Source organism: Acomys minous, assembly GCF_964271855.1.
Source record: "Acomys minous genome assembly, chromosome: 8".
Taxonomy (NCBI): Eukaryota; Metazoa; Chordata; class Mammalia; order Rodentia; family Muridae; genus Acomys; species Acomys minous.
Window position 1 is genome coordinate 71,344,151 of NC_140489.1, and position 23,171 is coordinate 71,367,321.

The 23,171-nt window shown below is 36.4% G+C and overlaps 1 long non-coding RNA gene across 1 annotated transcript; it reads left to right on the forward strand.

The window, feature by feature from the left end:
• Positions 1 to 2,336: 2,336 nt before the first annotated feature.
• LOC311603571 lies at positions 2,337 to 13,772 on the forward strand. Its single transcript, XR_014781135.1, has 4 exons — positions 2,337 to 2,472; positions 7,540 to 7,609; positions 8,171 to 8,291; positions 13,655 to 13,772. It is a non-coding gene; the product is annotated as an uncharacterized lncRNA (long non-coding RNA).
• Positions 13,773 to 23,171: the final 9,399 nt, after the last annotated feature.

Sequence of the window (23,171 nt, forward strand, 5' to 3'; positions counted from 1 at the left end):
TTTCCTCTTTAATGAGCCAGAAGATATTTAAAAATAGCTGAGACCTTGAGAACTGCAGAAAGTTCAGTTCTTGCAGACAGAGAATTTTGCCTCACAAAATAGTGCAATACTCTATAAAAATTAGTTCGAATAGATTTAATATCTGATATAATCTCTTATTGATTAAAATTTACATGTTAATTTTCAAATGTTTATTGAGTACTTTATCAAAATCCAGAAACTGAAAATGGAAGATAAATACTGTCTGTACAATATACTATAATGGTTTGCTGATCCATTAGTATACCATAAAGTGAGGGTGATTTCAAATAATGTAGCAGTAGGGGGATATCACTAATAAAGTTAGTGTCATTCACTTAATAAAGTTGACATCATTTAAGAATGATTTCAAAAAATCATTTTTTAAATATATATATTTCATACAATTTTCTAAGAATTAGAAATGTAAAAGGAGAGACAAATGGATTCATAATACTTACATAGCTGCCTTCAGTAGGGTCCTGGTATAATGAAAGAAACAATAATTCAGAAGTTAGGATATTTTGAGATTACTGCGAAAGACAGACAAGATGGAAAAGCAACTAACCAAATATACTGGCTGGTTTGGAGTCAACTTGACATAATCTAGAGTCATCACAGAGGAAGGAACCTCGATTAAGGAAATGTCTCCATGAGATTACTGTAATGTATTTTCGCAATTAGTGATCAATGAGAAGGTTGGGGTAGAAACAGTCCATCATTGGTGGCTCTATTCCTGGGCTGGTGGTCATGGGTTCAATGGTGAACAGCAATATAGAAGTGTAGGAAAAAGAAATTCTTTTCTCCTCACCTTGCTTTTTGGTCATGGTGCTTCATTGAAGCAGTAGAAATCCTAACTAAGGCACCAACATAGAGTTCAAAGATTCTTATTGGAAGTTAATTACAAAGAACTTTGAGTTTGATAGAACAGCAGGAGTTAGGGGAGCAAAGACATGAAATAGCAACCTATAAGTTCTATGGGTTGACTACTCAGAAACTTCAGAGTCATGTGATTAAGTGAAAATAATGGAAAGAAAGAGAAAATGAACAAGTAGAGAGAATGGCCTTTATTATCATTTTAAGAAGTTGTATTTTCTTTAAAGAAAACATGAATTAATAAGATAAACAAGAAAGTGGAATTGCATTTCAGAAAGATTGCCTTAGATATAGGACAGAATATTGAATGGCTAGAAGGGAGCAGGGAGCAGTTATAGCAAAAGAGACATGGGATTACGATCTGAAAGAGTGACAATGAGGAAGGAGGAAGAAGAATGAAAATACTTGGTCTATGTGTGTGTGTGAGTGTACATGTGTGAGTGTGTGTGTATTTCTGTATAAGAGTGTGTACATCAAGGAAGTCAATTAGCATTATTTTATCCTCAGTTGGACAAGAGAAGTAAAAGAATAAAGAAGGCTCAAGATGGCACTTGGGTTTCTGACTGAGACACTTATTAGGACATAGAATATAGTGACAAGGAAAGTGATAGACTATAGAATTCTCTTGCAGTTTGGGTGTTGGGTATATGAGGAACATTTATTAAAGAAATCTAGTTGTCAGCACTAGATCACAGATGAGAATCCTGACTAACAATAATAATAGTGACAATGAGTGTAAAAGTTCATATGTAGTAACAAAATTTTCATAACAACTATTTTATATTTATTTAAATCTTATCCACAGTTGAACGATTTTTTAATCTAACCTAACAGTTTTAAATAAACTGAGGCACAAATAAACTAAGTTTCTAAGATTGCTCAGGCAACAAAAGGTACAAGGTTGACCAAACAAAATTTTAATGATTTCTTTAAGAGAACTACTGAACTGAAGTGGAAAAAAACTGGGGGAGCAAGTGAAAAAGTTATAACATTGGTAACTCAAAGAGACAAGTGTTTATTGAGTTTTTGATAGAGTGTGGTTGTGCCAATCTTATTTTTATTTGCTAATTTTTGAAATTTATTTCATTTAGAACAATCTAAAAATCCACAAAAAAGTTACCTGTGTAGTTAATTGCCCTACACACCACTTAAATCATTGACACCAGAAAAAAAATTAAACTGCCAAATAATTGGCTACCAAACCCTATAACAAAGACATTCTCCTGCATAACTACATAATAATTGCCAAAGTCAGGAAAGCAGCAAAAGTAGTGAGTTCCTACCTAATTTTAATGGCCTACTCAACTTTCAGCACATGTCCCAATAATGTCATTTAGGCAAACACTCACTCCAGGATCACATGCATTTAGTTGTCAGTTCTCTTTAGTCATCTTTAATCAGAAACAATTTGTCTTCCTTTGGTTTTCAAGGAACTGACACCGTCGAAGATGACAAGCTACATGTCTTGTAGAATGTTCCCAGTTTGAGTTTGTCTGCTCTTTCCTCATGATTGCATTCAGGCTATGCATCGTGGGCAGGGAGATTCAAGTGTGTTCCTCTCATTGCTTCTGCCAGGTGGTATGTAATTTCAATTTTTCTCATCACTGGTGACATTAGTTTCAATTTATTTAATGCTGACTGCAGAACTTAAGTACCATGATTTTTTTTTTAAATGATCAACCAATGCTTTAGGTTGGGGGCATATTAACACTGTTAGTATCTTTCCTATGATCAAATGTATATTCATCTATTTATACCCATATAAACACAGAGATTTCTATTTTATTCAGCTGACTAGGACTAGTACTGTTCTTACTTATTTTGATATTTAGCACTATGAGCTCTTTGGAGTTGACTTCTCTATCCTTTGATGTGTGGTCATCTCTTTTGAGCAATTCCTATTTCCTAAGAAATGAAATGGCCCAGGTCTGTATCTCCTCTCTTTGTTTCATTCTTGCAAGTAGATTTTGTCTAGAGAAGCTCTGACTTGTAGTAAACTACATGTAGGAGCCACATAAGTACATCTTTTTTATTCCTGTGATGCTGTGGCCCCCATATCATTATCCACTGCCACATCATGTTTCCTAGAGAATTGATGAAGGGACATTTACCCCATTCAGAGAAAATCTTCTGTCTACTCACAGGAGCATAACCTTTCTTCATGGACAATTTATCCCATGTCAGTACTTTCTTCATCTGTCCAAATTGAATAAAACTGGGTACTGAGTACAATTTACACTGACTAGTCCTTTTTATCCAATGTTTCTTAATGCCAGATACAGCTCATGATAATTCCATGCCTCCTTATTTGAGAACATGGTTTATTTGGCTTACAAATTTAGATTACTGTCTATTACTGCAGGGAAGTTATAAAGGCAAGACCCTGAGGTAGGTGCCTGACTGCCTTAATTACTTGCTTCTTGTATTAACCCCTTGAGTAAAAATGCTCACAACCTCCTCCAGGAACAAACAACACTTGACACAATTGACATTCTAAATGTATTTGAAACCATAAAATACTTTTCTTCTGCTCTCATTACATAAACAAAAACAAATAAGTATCTTGGGGATGTTCATTTTATCCATAAATTAAGAATATTTCATTACCAATAAAATACTTAATTTATTTTTTAAAAAGTAACAAGTTTGGATCAATAATGTTCTGTTTTTTTATAAGAACAATAGGTAAAGTTTTACTTTTCCTTTAATAAAATGATTAGGTTAAATATATTTCCCAGAACAAGGTAGTATTTCATTCTGCCTTTAAATAAATAAAACTTCTATGGTTTTGAATAATGAGGTGTGTCATCAGTTACTCCATTGGCTAGAGAGTAGTGCTAATGAAACAGCCAGGAGTCCTCTTTGTCGTGTGCCTTTAACCCTCTTAGGGCAGGCATCTCTGTGTAGAAATACCTGCACCAGTGTGGATTTCAGATGTGAATGAAAGACACAATCCTGGCCACCAAGTACCTCGAGGTAAGGCTTCTCTTGTGGGCTACTGAGAGGTTTGTGGGCTAGTCTACAGCAGCGAAGGGGACATCAGTAGTGAAGTTGTGGCCTGCATAGGTGACAACTGGGGCCCAGAGGTCAGGTAGAATGCTTAGATATGGCCTCAAGGAAAGAATTCTCTTTCCTCAAAGTATAAGGAAAAGGGCAATAAAGGGGATGACAGATGACATGACCCTTGTGAAAATGGAAAAGGGGATTAGATTGTCCTACGTGATGGCACTTGCGTTACCATCAGTGAAGTTGGGGGTAGGGATGAAGTACTGAAGACAACTGGTGAGGACTACTAGTTTGTAATTATTATTATTATTTTTGACTGCAGAGCACATGTTGAAAATAACAGTGACCACATATTGCAAAGCCCGGGTTTGCAGGGATGTTAATTGGTTATGAGGTGAAATACTGAACTGGGGCAAACAGGAATAAAAATGAATTTCTCAGGAGGAGATCCAATTGAATGAAGAAGTAGAGAATGGTCTCGCTAACATGTCCAACCTTTTGACATCATGGCATAAAGTTCATCTAAAAAAAAACTTATTCTTGATATTTTCAAAACTGAGTTACAAAAAAAAATCCTCTCAGAATGTTTTAAGTAACTTTACGATTTTGTTTTGGGCCACATATATTGTGGTCTTGAACACTGGAGGCTACATATAGCCATAGGTCACAATGTAGGAATGCCTGTTAGGGCCTGGAGATATTACTGAATAAAAGGGGAGCAACACGGTGAAACAGAAACAGGAAATGAAAGAATATCCCAATCCATGATGTTAGAGAAATGAAGGTTGCAGCTAATGGGTGGCATCATAGTACAAACTGCAGGAATGTCATGGGGATGAAAAATACCCTGGGCTATAAAGGTCAAAACACCCTGACGTAAACAGATGGGGTGGACTCTTTACCTAGACAGAGATAAATGGTGAGAAGTGAAGACTATGAGCCTGGTGCACTTTTAACACATTTAATGAAGAAAGTGACCAAGAAGCCCATATATACATATATGTGTTTGTGTGTGTGTGTGTGTTTGTGTGTGCGTGCGTGTATGTGTGTGTAGGTACATGAGTAAACATAGAAGAAGTAAATATTATAACACAGTAACATAAACTTAAACAGAAAAAACAATTATTCATGTGTTTTTAAAAAAATAAATTATCACAAGTATATGAGACTATGAAAACAGAATCAGTTGTCATGCCTTTCAGAAAGAGCTGTATTCCAAAATAAAGAAATAATTCAATTAATTCCAGATAAAATGGTCATAGGACATGCAATGAGAGTGTAAGACCTCTCTTAGCAAGTTGGAGATGTGTGTGTGTGTGTATGTTCTGGACATGGTCAGTAACAACAGCACAGCAAACCTATGAATTTCCTTCACTTTGAGAGTCTGATATGATTTAATTGTAACACTGTCTCAGTTATGATTCAAATTGAGACACCAGGCAAACTCTAAGATCACCAAAGCAATCCTTATAAATTGAGAAATGGAGAAATCTCTGCAGCCCTTGCTGCATATGGGATCTTTTTTGAGGCACATGACACACCTACCTCTGGTAAATCGGTTACATCACTTGGAGAGCTATATACTTGCTGGAAGAGACTGAGAGTTCCACCGACATGCTGGGATCCTTAAAAATATTACCACTGACAATATCAGCTACAGCTTTTATAGTAAGCTAAGCAGTCAAGTGCTTCTGCCTCTTGAAGCTTTCTCTTCATTTTTAAATTGATTTTCTCCCCTTAACCAGAAATAGAGTCAACATTTCATTATTCTTAAGATTTGACCCAACTAGAAGACAATTTATCCAATAAACAATGTGACAAACATCTTCCAAAACTTTGATGTGTTTTTAATTTAACATATTACAAGACTTGAAATCATTTAAAGAAACACTAAGAAGTGTGAAAAGGACTTTTTAAGTTTTTATTAAAGTTTTTTTTTAAGTTTCTCAACTTAATGAAACAATATTTCATAGGACTTTCAAGGAAATGCCTTCCTCTCTCCTAAGGACTAATGCCATGTACGGCCACTAGCTCCAGAACCATTTTCTTTACAGAGATTTTCCATCATTTTCAGAGTTCCTAATTCAAATCACATGGAAGTGCACCCACTTAAGGGATGTACTAAATCCCCTAAAGGGAGCATTTACTTTGAGTATCTGCAGTACAAAAATGCATGGAAAATTAGATGAAGGACAATGCTAAGTGAATCAGTTTCTGAGGCAAATTCTGCTGCCAGGGTCAGATTCACTCCACCAGAAATATTGCTTTCTCTACCAGACTTTACCTGAGATTCCTTAGGACACTCGATTCCTAAGGAGCCACTTCCTGAACTCTAACATACTTTCCATTTGGCAACAGAAAGGAAGGAAGATGGTGTCTGTTATAAGATATTTGATCCCACTGTGAACCCGGAGATTGTGAACTGTAAAAACCTGTTTCTTGTTTGGTGTGTCTCAGCCTTTGCACACACCTTTAATCCAAGAATTTTCTGTTTATTGTAAGCAGGTGGTTGTGGTGTGGCTGAGTCCTAGTACACACCTTAATCCAAGAGCTTTCTGTAAAAGGAGTAAATAAAGTTAGTCCTAGGTCAAGAAGTGGAGCAAGCAACCAGTTGACAGGGATTAAACAGAAAAGAGGAACATTGATAGAAGGGCATTTAAGACAGTGTGAAGAAAAAGAAGGGAGGCTTTTTCCTTCTGTGACATGAGCTAAGTAGGAGGGGTTTTCCATCTGGGATCTGAGCTGCGTTTGAATGTCAGATGACTCCTTTCTCTGCCTCTCTGAGCTAGGTTTTCATCCCAATATCTGACTCCCGAGTCTTTACTGGTAAAATAAAACAGTTGGAAATTTTTATTTTTTATTTTATAACAATAGGTATCTAGATTTCTTGCTCTTATACTGAACAAATTTCATTTATTTAATTAAGAGAAAAAAGGAGGAAAGTCACTGTGTATTTATAACTGTAGTCCCTAAATAACAAACATAGGGTTTTAAACTGAACACCTTATTATAACATTTCTATTTACTTAAAATGACAGGCATATTTTTGAGTTCTGAGAGATTACAAGAGATAATTTCTCAAAAAAAGATAAACACTAGAAATGAGATGAGAAGACAGGCATATTAGTGCACACTTTTAATCCCAGCACTAAGGGGGAGCAAAGGTAGGTGCATTCCTGTGAGTTCAAGGTCCCATCTACATAGTGAGGCCTTGTCATTGTCATCATCATCATCATCATTATAAAGGAAATTTCTTTTCTTTTTTTTAATTTTTATTTTCATTTTAGAATATGGATTCAGTTCTTATTCATGGAAAGTGTTCACATGGTAATCAAATAAGTATTTAATACCTAAGATATGCAAAACATGTTTTAATAAGTATATTTAACTCAGATATTACTTCTTCAAAATGTTTAATCAAAATGTATCTGTAAAATATCAAAAATTATGTCCTTGAACTTAGAATAGTAATTTCAACATTCACAGCATAGTTATATTCCTGTTACATTATTAAGAGTAAACATTTGTTGGTTTAATGTGCTGTATTTACTTTTGTTTAATGAAGAACATGCTGACATAAATTAATATGCATTTGAACCTTACAATTATCTTGAAATTTCACACTTCTCTATTTTATAGTGGAAGAATTAGCTGAATCAACTCTTACTTGAAATGGCATAAAAAATGCAGACGTTCCTTAACAGAACAGGTAGTAAACTGAAGCATTCATTTTCCAGAATTAATTCCTATCTTCTTGTCTATGTACTCATTACATTCACATCAATTTCATCCCAACACTGGATATTTTAAAGACAACAGAGACATACTGCTGACCTGAGTATGTGAATTGTGGGTGGTCACTTAAGGTTTCAGATCTTAAAGTTTCTATGGGAAAAGCAAGATTTTGGCATATCTGTCACTGTGCAGGTTAAATGGCAACTCAATGTTAACCCTATGCAGTCAAGGAAGTTGTACTGGTGAGCTCATAAGTCTCTGCCATCCTGTCAGCAAGTGGCTCAAGGGTGGCCCAAGCTCTATGTGAAGGCCATGGCACTCACAGGAGAGGAGAGGAAAGGAGTACTCATTTCCTGAGGAGCAGAGCATACCCTGCCACCCTGCATGAGGGCATAAAGAGTTGCCCAAGATGGCCCTGCTTGGTTTTGTCAGCTGCTGGAATTGGGTGTGAAACGGAAATCTCTGAAGCTCTGTAGTGGTAAGAGCACAATGTTGTCAATGTAAATCATCTCACTAATGCCACAGACTTTATCAGGAACCTACCCTCCAGCCTCTGATTGGACCACTTGAGATGGAGCAATGGATCTGTGTTTATCACATGGGAGGGACCCAGCACAAAACTGACTCCTAACCCAAAACACCTGAGTGCTTTGGAGGTGAGTGTGAGCTCAGAAATTTTCTGACATAACATTTCTTACAAATACGAATTCTACTGTTGGCGCGAGAAGTAGAATTGGAGGACTGATGTGTAACATAGTTTAAACTATCTCGCCCTTTGCCTCAACCCTACAACATTCCTTCCTGTGCTGTGGCCTTTGCAGTGGTTGTACCATGGCCACCTCTCTAAACGTGTCATCCGGTTTCATCCTTCATACTTACAATTGTTGCACTAGGACAGAAGGACAGACTCTTATAAGAGCAACCCAAGCCAATGTCTGTGCCTGGGGAAGAGAGAAGCAGCTCGGGTGACTTTAAGATAAGTCAAGGAATATCCTTGTTCTATTTCTGCAAAGGGGGTCATGGAGGGAGAAATCCCTGTTTCTCTTTGTGGGATGATCTCACTAGTTCTGCTGCAGTTTTTGCTGCAGCTCCAAAGCTCAGAGAGAAGTTATGCCTCCTTTCTTCCCTGTGGCAACAAAGGGGTCTAAAGACACAGTCAATGCAGAACCCAGTGACTGGCTCCAAGAATCTAAGCATTAGCATCTTTCAGGAAAAAAAATGTCTCTAATTGCATGCTATCTGCAACCCACAATGTCACCCCTCACCCCATTCTTTTTTAATATATTTTTTATTTTTACATATACATTTATATTACTACACATACATACAATAAACTACCTACAGCAAGAAGAACCATGACACAATCAGAAATTATATGAATATTACATTCTTAATGTGTTGACTATTTGTATTTGGAAGCCTTGAAGAAAACATCTTTCCTATCTTGGTGCATCTAAAATACTGAATGTAAATCAATATCTATCATGTCTCATCATCTTACATCTTAACCCTGAAACAACTAAGCCTAATGGTAAAACTAAACCATCTGGTCTTCAACCGCATCAGAGACTTTAGAAGGAATAAACTGGATTACCCAATTCTTAAGAGTAGTTTACGTGAGAAAGTCATATCCCACTCTCCACTCTACTGTGGAGAATGTTCTGACCATTGGCTAGTTCTGGGTAGGGGTTTAAGGTTTACCGCCTGTATTGTCCTTGGCTGGTGCCTCAGTTTGAGCGGGACCCTTGGGCCCAAATCTGCCTATCATAATATTCTACTTGTAGGTTTCTAGGACCCTCTGGATATGACTTTCTCACGTACTCTGGTGCCTCATATTTGACCATGTCCCCAGGTGGGGGAGACCTGGTGGCACTCAGAGGAAGGACAGCAGGTTACCGGGAAGAGACTTGATACCCTATGAGCATATACAAGGGGAAGTAATCCCCCTCAGGAACAGTCATAGGGGAGGGGAATAAGGGGAAAATGGGAGGGAGGGAAGAATGGGAGGATACAAGGGATGGGATAACCATTAAGATGTAACAAGAATAAATTAATAAAAAAAATAGTAACAAAAATAAAATAAAAAATAAAAAAGAATAGTTTACAGTTTAGAGTTTTATAATGAAGAGTTATCTGATAGTCGTTCCAATGTTTGTAAAACTCTAATTAAAATATTAAATATTTCTAGACACTGACTACCTCCCCAAAACTCAGAGAAAAAGTCTCAGATCCCTAAATAAAGTCCTTTAAAGTAAGTAAAATTTTCCCATTCCTACAGTGGTGAACACTGCTTCTAAACTTTCTTAATGCAGGGACCCTTTGATACAGTTTGTTCCTCATGTTGTAGTGACCCCAGCCATAAAATTATTTTCATTAGTACTTTATAACATAACAGTTTGCTACCAGTATGAATTTCCTGAAGGTCTTAGGCTATCCCTGTGAAGAGGATGTTTGATCCTCAATTGGTCTGCTACCCACAGGTTGAGAACCATTGTGACAGAGCATACAAATATGCTCACGCAGTTGTCTATTTACTCCAAAACCAAAAAATATCATTTAAATTGCTTTCCACATTCAATTCTGTTTCAGAATTAGGTAAAATATTTACATAGTCAAAAATTAAAATGTTTGACAGATATTCAAAGAACTGTAACCACTTCCTTCTGTTACTATAAAGGAATCCATCTCACCCTATCCCTCAGATAAGCTACAATAGCATGGACACATACAAACACATACACACAGACACACACACACACACACAGACACACACACACACACCCTTAGTTAGGGGGCTAGAGAGATGGCTATATTATGCTTCCTATGCAAGTATGAGGACCCTTAGCATAGATCCCCAGCACCTATTTCTAAAAATCTAGGTGTAACATTAATCCCTCATAATCCCAGCACTGAGAAGTCAGTGACAGGCAGCTGCCACTGTACCACAAGTCATTCCTGGTCAGCCCAGTGAAATTTATAAAGACCAGGTTTAGTGAGAGACTGTTTTTAAAAATAAAATGGGCAATAATGAAAGAGGATGCTTGATTTCAATCTTTGGTCTTCTCATACATAATCACACATGTTCACAAGCATCAACACACACACACATACATACCACAAATGCATACAAAACACTGCACACATACCCTCACACATATAAAAATACACACCCCAGTGATGTCTTGCCTGGAGGCACTTCTCTTTCTGTTCTAAAGATCTTAATAGAACACTGTATGTATGTAGCAAGTTCATTCAACCAGTCCTCTGCCAATGGGTACTTTGGTTGTGTCTGCTTTGGCAAACAGTGAGGCAGGGAATGACATTGAATAGACAATGAAAGAAACTTTGTTTGAATTTTGCAAATAATGTCTAACTGGCAAAATCTAAAGAATGCAGTAAACTTTGAGAATTAGAATGCAAGGCATTACCAGATGGAGAGTATGTTAGCCATGAAGTTTACTGTGACAACACAGGGAATGGTTTGCTTTTGCAGAAAATTAGATAATTTGCTAAACCCATTTTGTTTTCTCTCCCCTACTTATTATTAAGGCTAGCTTACATCTCTACCTCAGAAAGATGTGTGGATAATTAGGGTAATGCAGACTGTCATGAGCTTATTAAACCGTGTTAAAATGGCTCTTTGTATTTCCTTTTCTTACCACTCATTGCAAGAACATCATTTCAAGTTTTCTTCCCTTCTGCTTTTTTCCCAAAAATTTTCACCACATGGAAAACAATCTTAACAACTTTATGAAATATACTATACCATAAAATTTGCCAATAAAATTTATTGTGCATTGTATTTTATCATATTTATAAAGCTATATGAACTTAACACAATTTTAGAATATTTTTATAACTTTAAAAAGAAATCCTCTGCTCACTATAAGTCTCCTTCCACCAACATCCCCAGACTGTTATTAATGTTACAGTCTATGCAGGCTTGCCTATTCTGGACTTCAAAAATGATGAATCAAACAACATGTAGCCATTGTTTTAATTTGACATCAGAGTCTCCTGTATCTCAGGCTGGTCTTGAGCTCCCTATGCAACTGTGGATAACCTTAAACTTCTAATCTTTGTACTGTTATCTCCCAAGTCCTGAGATTACCAGCATGTGCAACCATGCCCAGTTCACGAGGTGCTATGTTTGAAGCCACAGTTTTGTACATGCAAGACAAGCACTCTATCAACCACACCACCAGACTCTCCCCCAAATATGGCCAATTGTGACTGATGTTTTTCTTAGTTTTTATGAATAATCAATACCATGAATCAGTACCTTATTGATCTTCATTGTATTGAGCTGATGTATCTCCCTACACCTAGTCTCTTGGAAGTCAGCATTCTACTTTCTGTCCCTCAAATTTGGACTTCTCGTAAACGTATACTGTACGTATAGTGATGAGGAGTCTCCCATTGACAAACCTGTCCCCCTTAGTGCATTATCCTCAGAGTTTAACTGTGTTGTAGCATGAGTCTGAATTTCATTCTTTTTTTAATGTGGGATAATAGTTCAGAGTAAACGTATGCTTTATTTTCATTTTACATTCATTTGTTCCTGGGTTCCTGGGTTAGCTCTATGTTTTGCTGATTGTAAATAACGTCAGTATGAATATGACAATATGAATATACTTTTAAAAGATGGGAACTAGCTCCACTTCCTAGTCTGGCCTCAGTCTTCCTACCCCAGACTCTTGATATGCTAGAACTCTCAGTAGATGTTGTCAAATTCAGCTTCCAAATAATTTTTATTTGCACTTTCTGAAGATAAGAGACACTGGGCAACATTCACTTGTTTCTTGACCACATGAATATCTTCGTTACAAAAAAAAAATTGACAAATTCAGGTCTTTTGTTATTTTTAAATTGCTTTGTGTTGTTTTTGTTAAGTTTTATGAATTCTCTAAGTAGTCTTGCTTTTAATTTGTTATTACCTATGTAATTTACAAATATATACTTCCATTCCATGGGTTATTCTTTGTTAGATATTGAGACATAAAACTTCTTAGTTTTGTAAAATAAAGCATATGTATTCTTTTTTGGGCAAGAATATTTATTCTTGGTTTCCTGTGCTTGTTCTCAGTTGGACTGTCAAATCGAATGCTGTAAATATTTTATGCTGCATTTTATCAGGGTTAGTTTAGGCGTTAAATTTAGATCTTTGCTCTATTGTGAGCTACTTTTCTTCCGATATAGTATATATTGTAGTTTGTTACATTTTGCTGTGATAAAACTCCATGACCAAAAGCAACTTGGGGAGAAATGGCTCATTTGACTTGCATATCACCAACATAAGTCAAAGCAGGAGCTGGTATCAAACCTGGAGGCAGGAACCAAAACAGAGACCATGGAAGAATGTTGCCTACTGGCTTGCTTTCATGGCTTACTCAGCTTGTTTTCTACTACAAGACAGGACCACATGCCCAGGGTGCCACAGATGATAGTAAACTGGGCCCTCTACCATTAATAATCATGAATATAAGTAAAAACAAGGCCCTGCAGATATTCCCAAAGTCTACTCCAAATAAGACAATTGCTCAATTAAGATTCCCTCTTCCCAAGTGACAAATTGACAAGAACTAACACTCACAGATTGTTCTTCACTGCAGATAATTGTGGGGAGCCATGCCAAATTATGCCATGTCAGAAGTCCTGTGTTTAGGCTGCATGCTGTGACCTTCAAGTTGCTGACCTTTGCCTCACGAGGTCTTGTGTTCCAGACTATCCTTGGACTATTTACCTTTGAAAGAAGTAGGGAAGTCCCAACTTGGAACCACCCAGAGGATCAAGAAAGTTCTTACAGGGAACTACTCAGAGAACTAGGAAGTTCTACAGGGAGCTATTCAGGCTATTGTATTCTTGCCTGGGGGCTAGGGTGAGTGAGATTAGAATAGATCCTATTGACCTTGCTCTCTATATATTCTTACTAGTCGGGCATTAAAGTGAATCTTGATCAGAAATTTCCTGACTTGATTAGTTATTTCTCACTTCTTTCAATCCCCACTCCCTCTTTCAGGTGAACTCTGATTCGATTTTTCCCGAGGGCTGGAACACGACAGATAATCACTTCCTTCAGGCCATGTTGAGATCTGTAGCCTATATTATCACTGAAGTCCATGTAAATGTCCATGGTTTGGGCTGCTGCCTGAGGTCATGTTGATGTTCTTAGGCACAGGTAAGCTGGCCCCACCCATCTCCAACCACCATTTGGCTCACCTCAGTTGATGCCTTCTATCATGAATGCAAAAAGAGTAAGACTCATCCTCTCTTGGGGGGTTGACCAGCAAGAATTTTACCATCCTCCAATGAGTACATGGACAACACAAAATGGGCTTGTTTTCTCTTTCCTCATTTTTTTGGGTGTGTGTGTGTGTGAAAGGAGTTCATAAGGCAGTGAGGGCAGACATGGGAGGAAGGGAGGTTAGTGTACTCAAGGTACATGCCCTGAGATTTCCAAATAATCAATTAAAAATAGGGGAGAGCCATGGAGTAAGTTTTGGGTCACATGATTCATCTAGATTGAACTTTGTTTTAAATAATTTTTTTTTCCTACTTGGAATTACTTGAGGTGTTATCTGAATTTTCAGAAATGTATTGTCTATGTAGCATTTTGATACAACTTGCAAGGATTCTGAAGATCATTTGGGTTAAGTTTTTCCAGTACACATATATGACACATATTTCATTTTATTTATGTTTTAATCTTTTTCATCAATTTTTTTAGTTTTTGTTATAGTATTTCCTTGGTATGTGGTTGTTTGGAATTTTTCTTTAAAATAGAAAAGTCTTCATAACTTTCCCTTTCAAAATTTTTCGTGATTAGTATTTGGAAATGGCAGCTAATTCGTGTGTGTTGGTTTTGTAACTTTCTTCATTGCTAAGTCCATTTACTAAGTTAATAGCATTTTTGCTGGTGTGTGTTTGATATGCATGTATACATATCCTGTATAAATATATATATAGGTATCATGTAGACTACAAAACTAGACCCATAATTATGTATAATCACATGGTCTTGAACAGAATCAGGGTTTTTTTGCATTCAATTTTGCATGTTTTATCTTTTTTTAGACTAAGTACTTGGATGGTACTTTCTTCCATTATGTTACATACTAAAAGTAAATAAAGAGAGCTTTGCCTTTTTCATGATTTTAGAAAAAAGAATATTATTTACTCAACATTGAATGTAGTGGTTTCTGTAGGGGTGCTTTCCCTGTGGCTATAATTTATTGAGGTAGTATCCTTCCTGCCTAATTTGTTGGCTAGCTTTCATGATGAAGTGTTCTACATTCTACCAAACTTTACTTCTCTATCAGGTGAGAGAATTATCTCCCTTCAGTGTTGGTCATATTTTCATTTTTGTGTCAGACATCTGAAATATAAGACCTGTTTTTGTTTTTTGCTTCATAGTTTCATAGATTTCAATCCATGGTCTGGTATGGTCTAACTCATGGTAGAACACATGGCAGAGATGTATAATGAAGCAGAACAGCTCAGCTAAAGATGGCCACAGAGGAAGACAGGGAAAGTGCCAGAAATCCTTCAGTGAGTTCTTTCTGGTTCTCACTTAACAAACAGAACCCACCTTCTACCAGTTCATTCAGGTCCAAGGTCAAGTGTTCATTCTCTAGTTATATCAGAGCCCTCATGTCCAATCGTCAGTGATTGTATTCTAGCGACTAAGCCCTAGCCAAGCTTTAAAAACACTATTATGCTAATATTGTATATTATATTGATCAAAATTCATATGTTGAAATTCTTTATTCTAGGAACAAATATCACATTGTTACGGTATATAATCATTTTAATAAACTGGTGAAGTCAGTTAGTTTAGGGTATGCCTGGATTTGAAAAGTGAGATAAGAAGTATTGGATACATTATGTATAATAATTTTGGACATTTTTGAAAAAGCCACATTAGTTTCTCTTTAAGTGTTTTGTTGTGTAGTGCCACTGGGTCCAGGTATTCTCTTAAGAGATTTTTGGCTATTAATTCAACCTCTATTCTAGCTAAGACTATTTAGATTCTTTATGTCTTAGTGATTTAGTCACAGTCAGTTTGAGCTTCTAGGAATGAGGTTCTATAAGTGATGGGCATGCAGCTGTTCATATTACTTAGGTTTTTATCTTGTAAACTCATTAGTAATGGACTCACTTTTATTTGTTTATTTATTTATTTCAGCTTTATTTGTGTGAGTGGGGATACATACACACCAACTGTCAAAACAAAATCCATGGAAGAAGTTCTGTTCTACCACCTTGTAGGTCTCAGAAATCAAACTCAAACTCAGATGGTTAGACTTATTAAATCTCACTTTTATTTTTTTATTTTAATGTTATTTTAGTATTTAATTGTCTCTATTTTTCTTAGTCTGTTTTAAATAAAATTTACCAATCTCTTTAACTAGAATTCTATTGATACCTTTTTATTTTCTATTTTAATTCTCTGTTTCCTTTGTTTTCCAAGTTATTTTGTTTGTATTTTTATTAAAGACTAGAATTATTATGTTCATTTAATCTAATTGAAACTGACAGTAATTTTTGCTGAGAAAAGTTACTTCATATACAACTTCCACATTCAAGATTTCAATTAGATGTTAACCAAACATTTTTGTTATGTTATATCTGTACTGAATTGAATATATATATGGATTTTTCCCTTTGACATTATGCTCCAAACAATAAAACTACACGGACAGCATTTACATTATATTTATTATTATAAATAATCTATAGATTATGTAAAGCACATGAGAACATATATATTTATATGTAAATAATATGGCATGTTTTATAAAACTTTGGGGTATTCATGGATTTTGTATGATTAGCTAAACATGGAGAGTACTAGAATCAGTTTCACATAAAGGCTTCAACAAAGCAGGCACACATGCAGGCAGCAGAACACTGTATAAATACAAAATAAATTTGTTTTTAAAAGCTGTATACAAATAGCTTTTCTACTTTATCTCATTATCCATACACTCCTTTTATTCTATCACATGTAAATACACTGTAAGTTCACTAAAATGTTTTACAAACACTTTTATGGAATAAAATTTACATTCTCATCATACTTACCTATGTAATTACCATTGCCATTATCTTTGCTTCTTCATACAGATGTGAACTAACATTCGGTGTCCCACCAAGTCCTACTTCTTTGTAGTTCCTGTAACCATTGCTTGAAAATTATACAGGCCCCTTTTAATCTTAAGTCAGAAGGTTCTTACAGCATTCTGCCTGGAATATCCTTAGCCAAATTCATCAACTTATTAGATATATGTTATATTTGTCATGTGGCATCAGGAAACAAATAAAACTGCAACATAAAAGGGGTCCCTTTGTCTTTGGCTTTCAATAACATGTTGTTCACCAGCAACATCTAAAATATCTTCTGCAAAAACCACTTTCCATCTACCAACAGCTCCCACTGACATTGTCCCTATTTGGTTTGTTTGTTTGTTTTATTTTTCATAATGACACCCATCTCTCGGACACAGAGCCTATTGTCTCTTGCTGCATAAAATATACTTCAAACTCACTTGTCTCATATTTCTGGGCATTGGCAGCATTGAACTATGTGAACGGTGTTCAAGATCTCATGTAATTACAGTCCATCACTTACGGGGTCTGGAGTCATCTCAAAGCCTTACTCACTCAGTTGTCTAGCAAATACCACCAATTGTCATCTGAGTCCTCAGTGGGGTTACTGTCCAGAATGTGGTCTTTCCATCTGGCCTGGATGTATCACATTGTAATTGCTGGCTTTTAGTCAGACAAGGTCCTGTCATCTTTCTATGACAGACACTCTCAAGTCCAAGTCCACAGCATTGCTTCCTCCACTGACTGCATCAGTCTGCCCAGTTTTAAGAACAGGAAGCACAGACTTTACCCAACAACAACAAAATAATGAAGGTCTGTAAGTCCCACAGAAATGGACATATTATCCTGATCATGTATTGTAAATACAAATTTGCCACAGAAAGAAAAGAATAAACTAGGCATTCCTTAATAAAAACATGTATTCATGTAGCACATACAATGGAATAAGTAGTTCTTTGGATAGATTCTCTGAACACCAGTCCACCCTGACTAATGACCACAGTTTCAGTTGTTCCATAAAATATCGACATTCTTAATTGTGTATACTAGGATAGAATGATAATGCCTCTATTACTGTGTATACCCCTGTAACTTTGATATAACTGACATCCATAGAGGTGCCACCACCAAGGACACACTTATTTCCTAGTATATGTCAAACGGGGTAGGCTGCATATTCCAGAAAATTACATAAATAATAGTGGGAAAGATCTCTGTTAAAGATGGTGAAGACAAGCCATAAAACTGATATCAATGTCATTGTCACTTTGAATACACCCACTGGATAGCAAAAAGTGGTGTGTGTGTGTGTGTCTGTGTGTCTGTGTGTCTGTGTGTCTGTGTGTCTGTGTGTCTGTGTGTGCCTGTGTCTTTGAAATGTTGGAGATGAAACCCAGGCCTTAGAATATATACACGGGTGCTTTAACAGTGTTCTGAATCCTCTACTATATGCTTATATTTACTGAGTATATTAACTATTGTTTTCTTTGTAAACACGGATATTAAAGTGTCTTGTATATTTGGGGAAATTCATTATAACTTCAAATTTCCACAATAATTATTAAAATAAAATAGTTTAATTTTTTAAATTTGAGATCAACATAAAAGGACAGAGAGAGAGAGAGAGAGAGAGAGAGAGAGAGAGAGAGAGAAGGAACTTGAATCAGAGAAGGTAGGCTGGGACTAGATATTTTGCTGAGCAAAGGCAGTTTTTGAAATTTTCTTTATTAAACTTTCTATTCAGAACTGACTGGGAATTGAATAAATAAAAGAAATCCCAGAAGGCTAGAGAAAGAAAAGTAAGTAATAGAAAATGAGGCTTTGAAAATGAGTTTAAGTTACCATTTGCAACAGAAGAAGATGAGCTAAGAAAAGGGAGTTGCTCCACTGAGGTTTACAGTATGGTTTTAAGCCTGTAAGAACTTGTCCCCAATTTCTGTATTTTAGTGTGAATTTTATATTAACAAATTACAGATCTGGTGTCAATCTAAGGACTGTAAAGTTTATCTAGGAATAGAATGGAAAGGCTTACAAAACAGATTTTATTATGATATGATACATAGAAATACTCAGATTAAAGAAATCACACAAAACTAGGAAGAGTTTTGCTAAGAGGAGGTTGCTAGAAACAGATTCTATGAGCTGGAAACTAACAGCTGAGTTCCACTCAAGAAAAAACAATGTTGATCTAGATGTATTGACCAACAACATTTTCCAAATCAAACACTGAAAAAGAATGAATACCAAGTTGCTGAACAAAATCCATTAGGATCTCAGTTATATAAGAAAAATCAAACAAGCACATCTATGTCTTTAGGATGTAAATTTTTTATTAGTTGAGTGGTATAGTTATATTTTGCCAAATAATTGCTTTACAATAAATTTTTTCTTTATTATTTATTATCAATAAATGTGTGATTGATATGCCTATTTTATATACCCATATACCAAGGTCACACAACAATTTATTAGGTGGTGACTGGAGAAATGGATCAGCATTTAATAACACTTGATGCTAGTATCCACAATGGGTGGTGCACAACTACATGTAACTCCAGGAGATTTGACACCCTCCTCAGTCCTCAGCAACAGTACACAGTACACAAAAGCCAAGCAAAAAGGTTGGACCATGGCTCAGTGGTTAAGTGCACCTGATGTTTCTGCAGATGACCTAAACTTGTGTGCTAGCACCCAGGTGACAACTCACATCCTGTAACTCCAATTTTAGAGTATCTAACACCATGTTCTGTCCTTTATGAGCACCAGGCATACATGGGGCACATATATATACACACACATGCAGTTACAGAGAGAAAGACACACACAAATACACACACACACACACACAGGGAGAGAGAGAGACAGAGACAGAAAGACACACACACACACATACACACACACACACACACACAGAGAGAGAGAGAGAGAGAGAGAGAGAGAGAGAGAGAGAGAAAGAAGCACAAACACATACTTATAAATACATTTTTAAATTTTTCTTAAGCAAAATAGGGTCATAATTTTTAAAAAAGGCAAAGACTCTATTCTAAGTAGGCAATATAGTCTTTCAAGAAACCGTCAGCATAACTAACATAACTAGAATTCTGAAGTTTTGCTGTGGTTAGCTTATCAATTTGCTCTTAATAAATTTCAGTAGGTTTTTTAAAAAATAAGTTTTATTCAGCAGTTTTTACACGAAAGCCAACAAAGAGCATGATTATACTAGATCCAATGTAGATGATGAGAGAATATAATACCTCTTTGAATATGAATATTGGGTATAGGCAGACAGCCACAGGAAAAATATCTCTGAGTATAGATCTGGGTCACCTCATGAAGGAATTTTAACTTTACTTTAAGATGCGTAATCAACAAGGGGGCACAATCAGATTTGACCTTAGAACAATGTCTGACAACAACGTGGAGAACAAATTTACAGAAGTGGGCAGCCACAGCAGAGACTAGTTAGAAGTTTGTCGCATTAGTTGGAAAAACATGAGGAGGACAGCACTAAAACAAATGGCAATAAGAATGCTAGCCTCAGCCAAGCTGAACTGACAATCAATAGATAACTCAATATAAGGAATGAAAGTGATGTCAAGGAAGACTCTAAAATTCAAAAATAAAATTTCAGGTCAGTTGTCTGAAAAAAATGGGATACCAATCGAGACTTATGCTAAAGCACTGAGCTTCTGACCCCAATCTTGTCCTGGGTCCAAAGTCACCTCAGAGCCATAGGTACAAATTTTACTGTCAGTGGGTACTCCTAAGCTGGTCCCATAGAGATATGCTGAATCAAACAGATCATTGTGTTATTCAACTAATGTCTTACACCTTGCCATTTTATTCCTAAAGATGATATAACTTGGGCAAACTTCTTGCAAGTGTGTATCTAGAAGCCCTCTTATCGGGTAGCCATATAGCCCTCAATCAAAGGGAATGGTATGTCTAACTTGGCTGAATTTGTTTGCCATATGGCTAGTGCTGCCTCTTATTAATACAGCTTTTCTTCTCAACCATTCAAAGCACATTTAACACATCTACTAAATATTATTGATAGATGATTATATTTAAATTTTTACTCCACACGTTTCTCAAACTAATTTTTCCCAGCTCTCATTTTAAACATTAGAACAGCATTTGCCCTTCCCCCATTTTCTGGAACATTTCTCATCCTTGTGATTTATCAAGCACTAGCAATGACTCCAGGATTTGAGAGGATTACTGGATGTGAGGCACCTGCATCTTGAATTTACTGAGAATACAGAAGTGAGGTCCCCAGGACTCTTAATATTCTGCTCTCACACATGGAGGCAGATAGAAATTTAACATATTTAAAACTGGCCATTAGAAGGCCGGCTTGTATGCAATCCAATAAGCAAGCTGGAGAGAAGTCAATGATTGGATTAAGAAGGTAAAGAAAGGCCAGATCAGGTAGACAAATTAGCATACACTAAAAATCCAGGCATATCTAGGGAACCATCGCATCATTACATTATTAGTTTTCTTCAAATGTAACAAATTAAGTCAGCTCTCTACTTTATATTCCCATTTTGCTCTGTTCACTAGGTGTACCTAGCATGTGATAATAACAGTGGTAACTGCAATAAATGGTGAATTATTTACTAAGTCCCAGTGCTTGCTTACTTGTGTAGCTTATTTCTCATGCTGTGCCTAAGACAGCATAGTAGCCTCCAGTTACATATTCACTAGCATTATATCTAATGCTAATGCAGAGTTTGTTTTTACTACAGAATGTTATGATTCTTAAAGAATCATTGAAAGACCTGAAGAAGCAGATTCTGGGCTGAATTTAGAGGGAATCATTTAGAGAGCACCTCCGAACCAGTGCTCTCCCGAGACGGGACACCACCGGCCCCCAAACTATCCCTGGCTGGGAAGCCACTCAACCAAGTGGCTGCCACAGATACAGAACATCTATAAATCAGAAGCTGCTGCGGCTGCCAGCTTAGGAACAGGTCCATGTTAGCACAATCTGCCTGAGCAGAATGGATGTTCCATGTCTTCCTCTTGGCACCAACAGAGCAAATGACTGGACATAGCGAACTCTGCTCAGTGCTGCCACAAAACAAACTGGATGCCTCTGCTACCTCTATGCCAAGAAAAAAATAAAGTTGCCTGTGAGGTGCACCATCTGCCTCACTGCCGTCATTCAAATCTCACCATTCATGACAACTTACCCCCCATTTCATAGCTGCAAGGCTGGGAGGCTTATTTCTCACTGGACCGACTGGTGGGCAAATACAGAAAATAAAATTCTTCAATTATAAATGTGGAGTTCAAAGAGTTTTTAGGACTTGGTTACACGAGTCACTGTTATTAAAATCAGGCTAAAGAACCTTTGCACCATTCCAAAATATTCCTTCCCCGGTGACCGCTGCTGCTCCTGCAGGCTCTGGGTCACTACAGTTAGCTTCCTAGCGGTATAATTCTGCCTTCCGGCCATTTCACAAAAATGAAATCATACCTTATAGAGGCTTCAATAGTTAGCTTTTTAAGTTTTTAAGACTTCATTTGTGGTGTGTGTGTGTGTGTGTGTGTGTGTGTGTGTGTGTGTGTGTGAACGTACATATGGGTACAAACGCTGTCAGAGGCCAGAAGAGAACATGGGATTCCCCTGGAGCTAGACTTGAAGTGGTTGTGAACCAGGGGTGCTGGGGACCAAACAGAAATGCTCTGAGCCATCTTTCTAGTTCCCTGTGTCTAGTTTTTTTTGTTTTTTGTTTTTTGTTTTGTTTTTGTTAGTTTTTTTTTTACCTACTATGAGGTATTTTATTTTACATACTATAGACAGACAGATGACAGATAGATGATAGATAGATAGATAGATAGATAGATAGATAGATAGATAGATAAATACATACATACATACATACATACATAGGAGCTTGTTTTTATTGTGAAGAACATTCAGCCACAAGCATGTCACATAATTTGCATACATATTAATCTAAATGAACAGTGAGCTCAGATCTAGTTTAAGCTACTATGATTAGTGTTATGAACATTCATTTCTAAGCTTAAGAGCACATACTTTTATTTTTCAGGAATCAGTTGCTAAAAATAAAATCACAGGGTCACAAAGAATATGTATGTTTGCCTGTTCAACGTTGTGAGAATCTATGAGCCACTTCAAAGTGGTATAACACTTTTCTTTCTTTTTTTTTTACATTGATAAAAAATTTTTATTTTTTTTCCTTTTATTTATTAATTTTAATATTTTACAGCCTGATCCAAGTCCCTTTTTTTTCTCCTTTATTAATTTATTCTTGTTACATCTCAATGGTTATCCCATCCCTTGTATCCTCCCATTCTTCCCTCCCTCTCATTTTCCCCTTATTCCCCTCCCCTATGACTGTTCCTGAGGGGGATGTAATCCCCCTCAGGAACACTTTTCACTTCTACCAGCT